Genomic DNA, 10,093 nt, shown 5'->3' with positions numbered 1-10,093 from the left:
TCATCGATGGCTATGCAGTGCAGGCGGCGCTGCTGCAACTTGAATTATTGGCGCTCTCCTTCCCGCCAAATTGAATTATTGATGGTTATTGGTTAACCAGGACAAATTCAGCTTTGGGTCGCAATCGATCCGCAGGGATTAGGTTGACTATAAACAAGGGGGCGGCAGTTTGGTTGGCTCTCCAGCTAACATGTTGCATCGAGCTACAGCTACTAGGGAGCAGACGTAACGTACCTGGCCAAAGCGAAAGCTGTAGAAAACAAAGAAAGTTCTTGAAGTGGCAATCACAAGAAATGAACAGAACTTCTTCGCGGTCTGTACAGTCCAAATGGGGCTTAACTGATCTAGTGATCTGCAGCAGGTGGCAGGTGCACGTCATGTGGAGAGACGAGCAGTGCACTAAAGTAGTAGAATCTGGATAATCTCCAGTTTGCTTGTTAAACTCTAGGCAATTAAACTCTGTTAAATTAGGCCAATGAGGACACCGGACGACGTCATTGCACCAGGCTTCACCGTAACTCATAAGTACGTGAGGCAGTGACCTTTCTCTCCCTCGCTTAGCTTGTGGATGCTTGGAGTTTCGGACTTTGTGGTTAGTACTGCATATAAAAAGCAGTAATTGATAATTAAATTCTACCATAAATAAATATATGTTAAAAGTATCTAGTATATAAGTATTGTATTAGAATGTGAACAAAATATATGAATTGTGTGCTAAAAACTTATTCATGAACTTCTAATACCGATGATTCTTAAAATTAGTAGCCCACAGATCGATGAACTAATAAGTAATAATATCTATAACATGCACCAATTAAAATTTCCTCATATTTACAGATTTTGGACACAGTTGGTTGTGCGAGGAGCTGGGCTATAAGCGGATTTTGGATGTGAGGTGTTACACTTCGCTCTTGACTTGATTAATTCCCTATGACCCCACTCCATTAGTTATATAGTTCTCTAAAGGTTCCTAAACATGTATGTAGGAGTCATATTCGTAGTAGAAGAACACATTGAAAGCAGTTTTCCCAACGAGAATATACGCATCACCAACTGCTCTCATGATTGTAAGGATGAAACCAGTATGATGATCTTATTTTCTCTTCAATTTTGTCATCTGCACTAACTAGCTGTGTGATAAGCTTCTTGAAGATGTTCAGATGATTAAAACAATTATGTGTCTTCCTCTATATGCATCCAAAAGGAAAAAGTCTATTTTACTCCCCTCACTTATCCACTTTATCCGCTTAACCCTCTAAACAAAATTTAAACTCACTTTACTCCCCCTGAACTATTTCATTTGATTCAATCTACCCTCTAGTTAGATTTCTCTTTTTTGTTTCTCCATGTATAAGTTGAATTTTGAGTTCAAATTTTGTGAGCAGATACAAAACATGATGCCTTATATTAAAAAATTATACTAAGAATTTTTCATGATTATTTTCATAGGTTATGAATATTTAATACAAAATTGATCTTAGATATACAAAACTGTACAAAAATTAATCATGAAAAATTGCTAATGTATTTTTCTAATGTAGAGCATCATGTTATAAGTCAACTGACAAAATTTGAAATTAAAACTCAACTTGTACGCAAAAAAACAAAAATAAAAATCTAATTAGGGGTAGATTGGACCAAATGAAATAGTTCGGGGAAGTAAAGTGAGATTAATTTTTCTTAGGAGGTTAAGTAGATAAAGTAAATAAGTGAGATGAGTAAAATGAACTTTTTCCCATCCTAAATAAAAGTAGTTGACACTTCTGCACCCACTGCACTGATTTAGCAACAAATTCGCTACATACAATTCTTCAGAACTCTTTCGTAATAAGACACATCTGCGCCGTACAACATGACCTAGGTGTACTAATACTGTCTTTTTTTAATATATGATATTTAGGATAAGTAAATTAGTTTATTTTAAACTAATTAGTTTATTCTACCTAAATGTCACGTATATTTAAGAACGGATATATGTACAGCCGAGACTACTATTATGCAGTCATTCCGAAGTCATAGCTGATGACCGATGGCCAGCACGGCCAGGGCGATTTGTCTTGGCTCGACCTGTATATTGGCCCATGCACGTCGTCAGCACCTCGAGAGCGATATCGTCGTGCACGTTGCAGTGTAGCCGAAGCAAGTGAGGAACCGAAGCGATCCGTATACCGTGCAACTCACCTCTGCTTAATTACCACACTGCCGCTTGGCTACATAGGCGTGAAGACGTATGCGTACCATAGTTTCTATAAGCTTCACATCATCAAAAAACTAGCACTAGACACTACTCTTCCTATACAAACGTCACTATTTCACACTTGACTTTAATACTACTCCCCTCTCATTATATCTTGAATAGTGTGTAGAAACTAGATCTCATGCAAGATCTGATTTCCTTCACTTTCTTCATTTACTCCCTTGCCACATTATCTTTTATCTTAGGTAGCAGCTCATTATTCTATGTACACCATCCTAATCATTGGGTTGGGATTGCCCTTATTTCTCCACCTAAAGGACCGGGACGGGCATAAGGGGGTGAATGGGAGCCTTTTAAAATTCTCTCCGAGAACAAGATCTATGTCCCGATTGCCACCCTAAACACACCTCGCGTCTAATCGTCAAGATGACACAAGTCAACTCATGACAAGCTCACCCTATAAACGATTACAAATGCTCAAAGTATAGTGGAAGCAAAGTAAAGAGAGGCATCGAAAAGCTTGCACAAGAGAAAAGCAAAGATACTACTAAACCTTCACTTGTGTAAGCAGGCTTGAATTAATTAATTAATTAAAGACATAGCAAGATTAGCATGCGCCAAACTACTTAACAAAGCTAGACAAGGTGATAAAGATTAACTAAATAAAAACTCTAGCCGGCCACGCATGCAAGATCAAGTGATGAACTCAAGCAAAATCTAATAAACTAATATCCAAATGATATGGTCATGATAGCAATCGTGGTTAAGGGGTTGTTTGGATACTAGGCTAAAGTTTAGCCCTTGTCACATCGAATGTTCGGATGCTAATTAGAAAGATTAAATATGAGCTAATTTCAAAACTAATTGCAGAAGCCCTGGACTAATTCGCGAGACGAATCTATTATGCCTAATTAATCTACCATTAGCAAATAGTTACTGTAGCACCATATTGTTAAATCATAAACTAATTAGACTTAATAGATTTGTCTTATAAATTAACCTGCATCTGTGCAATTAATTTTATAATTAGTCTATATTTAATCATTCTAATTCGTATCGAATATCCGATGTGACGGGAGCTACCTAACTCATTGTAGCACGACGACATGCAGATGCTGCTCACCGGTCACCACAGAGAGAAATGCAGCTAGCTGGCCTGCTGATTTCGGCCTGCATGCGCGCTGGGCCGAGCTGTGAGCCTGCCTGGGCCTTGCGTCACCTGGGCCACTGCGGGAGCTGTGCTGGGCCGCCTGACCAGCCTGGGCTGCGGGACGCTCCCCTGGCCTGCTGGCCTCTCGCCAGGAGGAGCTGAGCCGCTGGCTAGGGTGGAGTGCCAGGCCGCGTACGCAGCTGGGCCTTCGCTCCGCTCGGCTGGGCCCGTCCACCGGCGCTGGGTTACCGGTCTGCCGAGCGCTCGTCGCGCGTGCCGCGCACGTGAGTGTGGGCATCGCGTGCTGCCCGCGAGATGCCGCCCGAGGCAACTCTGTTCCTGCGCACAAACACAGACTAGGAAAACAAGAACAACTTCCAAACTTCCAACGAAAAATACTCCCTCAATACTCCGTGGATTCAAACGAAATTTGAACCATAGAAGTCTCCTCAAGGGCTAGTAGATCCATATAAAAAATATCTCGAAAAACTCAAATATTCACCGCAAATTTCGAAAAAAACCGAACGCCACGGTAAAAATTCAAATTCACGTCGAATCCGTGAGGGATTTGAATGGAAATCATACTAAAGTTGCTCACAAGCATCCTAGCAACAAAAGCCTCTAACAAATTTCACTGAATTTGGAGCGAATAGCAAAGAACGAAAATCCCCAAAAATACATCCGAAAAACACGAAAAAGAGAAATCTCAGATCTTGAGAGGATGGAATAATGAGCACAAATTTGATCTTTAGATTACTCCACCATATTTGTTTACAAGCCACACTTAAGCACAATCAAAGCTAAGATGACAAAAAGATCAAATCAAAGATCCTCTCATCCCTCTCCCTCTCTATCACCCAAAAGCTCTCACAAAGAAAATGAGAAGTCTACCATCAAACAACCCCAAGAGACGTGTCTGCCCCAACAGCCACTCCTCATATATATAGACATTTGGTAAATGATCAAAATGCCCTTACATGAAGCATACAATCCAAATACCCTCTAAGGGTAAAACTATCCAAATTTTTCTTGAACCATCGGACGGATCTGGCGCCTTCACGACTTCGTTTCGCCTCGACTCAAGCTTCGCGATGGTGCCGTGCGTCCTCCGACTCGACGCCATCCAGCCACACTGGACTCGCCTCCCGTTTTGAGGTCAAACCAGTCAAACCCTCTTGCACACCTCGCAAGCATGACTCACCCCCGATTTTGAGGTCAAACGCTCTTGCACGCCGCACACGACGTGACTAACCAATGTCGACGCATGTCCGACCTCCGTCAAACCTTCGACGCCTCCAAGTCTTTCGCTCCCGCTCCCGGGCTACCTACTCGACTCACCTCCGTCCCGCTTGACTCGACCGACGCCGTCTTCATCCCGTTCGTGTACTCTTGCTCTTTCATGCACCATGTGGATCGCCCACGACTCTGCCCGGACTTCTCGGATCCCTCGGTCCAAACTTACTCGTGTCCATCTTCACAGCCCTAGTTCATCGGCATGAACCTTTTGCTTGACCTCATGCCGTCGACCGCCACGTCGCATCCAACACCTGCGCATCCAAACTAAGAGGGACAATACACAAGATATATTTTACACAAACACCACAACATGACGCACACAACACAACACCTCTAGTTAGCCGTTAGCATAATCATGCACATATAAATATGTACTTAATCGGTAAAACTTCAAATCATCCGGTCAATCACTCATCACAAATAGATCAAAACATATTTCAACTTGGTCTCTCACCACCGCTAGCTTTGCTTGCCGTTATCCGAGCCTTGAAGCTATCCATGCATGCATTTTTGGTAACGCCCTATGCCTAATTGAACGAACGCGGCATCATCCGCATCGCATGCAGTGTGGGTGGCGGCTGCAAGTTGGTGCTCCTTTTAGCCATATGAGTTCACTGCTAGCTTTACTCCGTAGCAGTTTCCATCTATCTTATTTATTACTGTAATTCTTAGTTGCATTAGGGCCTGTTTGGTTATGGTTGCTTATCCATAAGCAACTTAAAAATAAGCAAATAAGTTGCTTATAACCCAAACACTCTTGCTTATAGAGTTGCTTATAAGTTGCTTATGCATAAGCAAATAAGCAACTTTTGGGTTGCTTATGGTTGCTTATGGGGCACTTTACTCCTCCTACCCTCATTCTCTCTCCTCTCTCCCCTTTCTCTCTTCTCTCTCCCGTCACCACTGCCTGGCGCCCCTTCCGCCGGCCGCCGCCGCTGCACCGGCCGTCGCCGCCTCCGCGCCGCTCGCCGCCCGCCTCCGCGCCGCGCCCGCCGCCCGCCGCCGGCCGCTCGCGGGATGGGATGGAGGGAATCAGATAAGCAACCCATACTAGATAGGGGTAGAGGGAAATGGGATGGCAGGGGCAAATATGTGAATAGCAATCAGATAAGCAACCCAAACCAAACACCTAGACTTATAAATAAGCAACTACAATAAGCAACTTAAGTTGCTTATAAATAAGCATCCATAACCAAACAGGCCCTTAGTACTTGCTTGAAGGCAAACACTACTTCAAATATTGTGTCTCTTATTAATGTGGCTATTTTTTTAAGTGGTATATGGTATGTCGGTCCATAACAACTACTTGTGGTGGCTTTGGTAATCTCAAGATTCATTAGGCTAGTATTTTGTAGATGTTCATAGAGTAATCTCAAGATTCATTAGGCTAGTCTTTTGTAGATGTTCCTAGAGTCGTGTTGGCATACGTACGTGTGCACATCTGCACCTTTACTGTCGTGTTTTGAGGAAAAAAACATTGCATCTCATTTATTAATAAAGCTCGGTTACGGCTAAGATATTTTGGGCTCTTTATTTTATACTAAAAGTAAGCCGACAACCATGTAGGGATAATGCTAGTCGCTAGAAACTTGTTTACGATTTTGTGCAGACTGCAAATCCATACGTGTACAGATCGAGTTGAAACGATGTTTATCGTGCACACAGTCGAAATTGTCTACGTGGACTGAAAGCAACTGGATAAAGTAGTCATCAACCTGCATCTGGATCAGATCCAGGTCAGCTCAATCGATCTGTAAGAAGTATGGATTGCATGCCTACTGATCGATCGACTTGGCCAGCAGTGTACCACGCACGCACGGCAGTTAGTTAGATGGGTGAAGTGGCTTCAAGCAAAAAGGGGCGGCCGTTTGGTTATTGGCTCCTAGCGACCATGCATGTTTCAGTGCTGAAATGTAAAGTATTCTCTACTTACAGTAGGTAGTGTTAACTTTTTTTTATTTATAAATGTTTGTATGCATTTAGACATACACTATAGTTGCATAGAAATATCTACTTCCTCCGTTCCAAAGTGTAGATCGTCTTGATTTTTCTAGATTCATAGATATTATTATGCATGTGACCTACAATTTAGAACCGATGAATCTAGAAAAAATCAAAGCAACCTGCAATTTAGTACGGAGGAAGTACGTAACAACCGACCCAACCAAATTATGCATCCACACGCACAAACTTCTCCATACATCCTGTACATCTGTACGCTGAATAATCCGAGCAAGTGTTTTTCTTTCTTTTACTTTTGTGCGGGGTGATATATATGTGCACTAATAATTTGGCTGATATGTGTCGTTGTACTGAATGCCCCCAACAACCCCCAACCCCCAACCCCCCAAAAAAAGAACAGCTCATGGCTCATGTAGTTATCTTGAAAACAAGGAGAGCTTCTGGATGAAATGGTAGTCGCTAGAACAGAGCATACGTTTCCAACTAATATAAACTTCTTTATGCTCTGTACAGTAACGAATGGGGCCTAATTCCAGGGCTGTCATACGTGTGTCTAGTCACAATGATGTCTATTATGCACCGGTGGCAGGCACTTATCATACAGAGAAAAACATTTTCTATGCATCGAGTTCTTGTATATTGGTATATGCTACAGTGACGGTATTTATGCTCCAAAAGTTTTATACAGTTTCTCCATCAAGTCAAATTCCTAAAAGACATTAATTAATTGTTTCGATCATGTTATTGTATTATTATAATGAATAATACATACTTCTTCTCCGTACTTATTTATGCATGCATGGTCTCTAGAAATTCATATACGTGTACCGGAGTTCAAATGATGCCTATCTGCTTGTACGGTAGAAATTGCTTCCGTGTACTGAAAGCGACTGGAGGTATCAGCATGCAATATCCCCGGATCACCTTTGGGTCAGCTTAATCGATCCTTGGGAACAGATTGACTATAAACAAGAGGGGGGCGGCAGTTTAATTTGTTTGGCCTCCTGGCACCATGCATGTTGCAGCTGCTATAGAAAACAGACGTGAGTACCTGACCGGCCAAAAAATAAAAAACTGTAGAAATCAAAGGAAGTTGTTGAAGTGGCAATTGTTAGAAATGAGTATTCCAGCAAAACTTCACGGTCTGTACAGTCCAAATGGGCTAATTCTAGGGCTTCATTCGAGTCGCAATGGCATCTACTAGTAATTTGCAATAGGTGGCAGGTGCAAGTCATGTGGAGAGAAGCAGCGGACGAAAGTAGTTGAATCTAGCTAATCTCCCATTTGTTTGCCAAGTGACAGTTGAAACTCTGTTAAATTAGGCCATTGAGCACCGTACCGCAACTCATCAGAAGCAGGTGAGACAGAGACCTCTGCCTCCCTAGTGGTCTGGATTCAATGGTAGCTAGGGTCCTCTCTTCTCTATGTTTTGCTGCAATGCAACTGGTTTATTTTCTTTATTTCCATGAAATGACCGGCGGCAATGCCTTTGTTCGTTGACATCTCACGCCGCTTACGATCATTTAACCAGCTGTCGCAATTTCGCCCAACACCAAATGAAAGATGCATACGTGGAACACCTTACGTCCTTACCCAAACACTCGCAGCTATAGAAGAATAACAAAATGTTCGAACGAGGTGACCTGGATTCGTGGCCTCCCATTTGTTTTGTCACTGAGAGATGGCATTAGTGGCCGTATAGTAATTTCTGTGCAAAGTACTACTTTCGCCGTAACTAGTATATTCTCTGTCACACGGTATGATGGCTGAAATTGTCAGCAGACATCACATGATGCCGAAGCTTTACCAACCAGGTTGCATTTTCAGCCTGTATCAACTGAGAGATACATCATACATCATACATGTATGCATCCTCCGCAACACACATTACCCGAATATATATCGAAAGGCAGAGGAGCAACCCAATGTTAAGCCGGTGACCTGTTAGATTCCTATACATCCAGCAACAAGCGAGATGTGCTACCCAATGTATATGCTTGACGTAACATATGGAAAAAAGAGAAAAAGAAAAGATGTATCTTTAACGAATAAGAGCATCTGATAGAGTTTAACATATGATCACTTGTCACAACTGAAGGAATCGTGACATTCTAAAGGGGTGACTTGGATGTTCTAAAAATTAAGGCTCCAAGCATATATAAAAATAATTTCAATTTCTATCTAGATGTGCACTAGTTTTTTCTACGTATTGCTTTCTCTACGGCAAAAGAATTTTGCACCCTATATTCCAATCCTATAAACTACACAAGGCAATTCTAGGAAAGGTTAACGTGAAATGTAAGTGTAATAAAAAATGTGGAAATTAAATGAGGTAGAGAAAAGGTAAACTCTCTTCACGACAACACGGCGATTTTTACCGAAGTATCAGGAAGCAAAACTTTCCACTAGTCCTCGTTGTTGGAGCCCCTTTCAAGGGAATGCACGTGCAAGGGCATAAGCTCCCATGTCAAGTAACTCACTAGGATAGCTGACAAGACTTCCCAACGCAAGTGGTTCTCCGCCTAACCTCTCCCGAATGCTCCTTGCCACTCTTTACTTGGTAGAGCTTCGTCAAAACACCTAGGGCCTCTCATCCGATCCCTATCACATGCACCAACGGCCACTCCGATCCACAAACACGGCTGGAGGGTCTCGCAAGATTTACAAGCCTCGGATTTACAACTCGTGGTGCGCGCAAGCACCGATAACAATGAGGTGTGCAAACCTCATCTAACTCTAGGCTAAATCCTAAAACAATACCTAAACTAGTACTAATCAAGACCTAAGCCTTATGCTAATTGCCTGAATTTTCTCTTGAGCACTTTGGTGGATACAACACTTGTGTGAATGTGGAAACCAAACCTATAGCTTCTCCAAGCTCTATAACACATCAAATGGCCGGGCAATAGGGTATATGTAAGATCAAACCAAAAAACTAGTCGTTGCTCCAATGGTCATATAGAATCTGTTATCAACAACTGATTCGGTGCCCCTAGTTGTGCACCACCGAATGAGTTGGTGGTCTGCCTCCAGGTAGCCGTTGAGCCATTATCAACCGGACCCACATGAATCACTAACTGATTCAGTGACATGTGAGGGCATCACCGTATAAGTCGGTGACCCCTGAGCCGCTGTCTTCCACTGCCTTCCTTTATCAACTAATTCGCTGCATTGGCACTTCACCCACCGTAAGAATCGGTGTAAGTTATTAAAACTTCTAGAGTTGAATCTGAGCCGAGCCGACAATCACCGACTAATTCGGTGATGGTCACTGTTGACACCGAATGAGTCGGTGCATATAGTGTCTCTCTCTGGATTTTTACGGTCATTTGTATGCCATAGAATCCTTCCAAGTCTTTCTTCTTCTTCTCATTTTGATGATTTTGTAATTCATCCTTGAGACTCATAAAGCACCTACAAAGGTACATCTTGCAAACACATTAGTCCCCATAACTATATTATCATTAATCATCAAAATCATTATGGCT

At 42.3% G+C, this 10,093-nt stretch overlaps 1 long non-coding RNA gene across 1 annotated transcript; it reads right to left on the bottom strand.

Annotated features, from left to right (window-relative positions):
* Positions 1–255: 255 nt before the first annotated feature.
* On the bottom strand, positions 256–4,472 carry LOC117847931 (uncharacterized). Its single transcript, XR_004638743.2, has 2 exons — positions 3,281–4,472; positions 256–599 (listed from the first exon to the last, which is right to left on the bottom strand). It is a non-coding gene; the product is annotated as an uncharacterized lncRNA (long non-coding RNA).
* Positions 4,473–10,093: the final 5,621 nt, after the last annotated feature.

The sequence above is a fragment of the Setaria viridis genome, chromosome 3 (assembly GCF_005286985.2).
Source record: "Setaria viridis chromosome 3, Setaria_viridis_v4.0, whole genome shotgun sequence".
NCBI classification, from domain to species: domain Eukaryota; kingdom Viridiplantae; phylum Streptophyta; class Magnoliopsida; order Poales; family Poaceae; genus Setaria; species Setaria viridis.
Note: the sequence above shows the minus strand (reverse complement) of the source record. Positions and strands in the feature narration are given on the sequence as shown.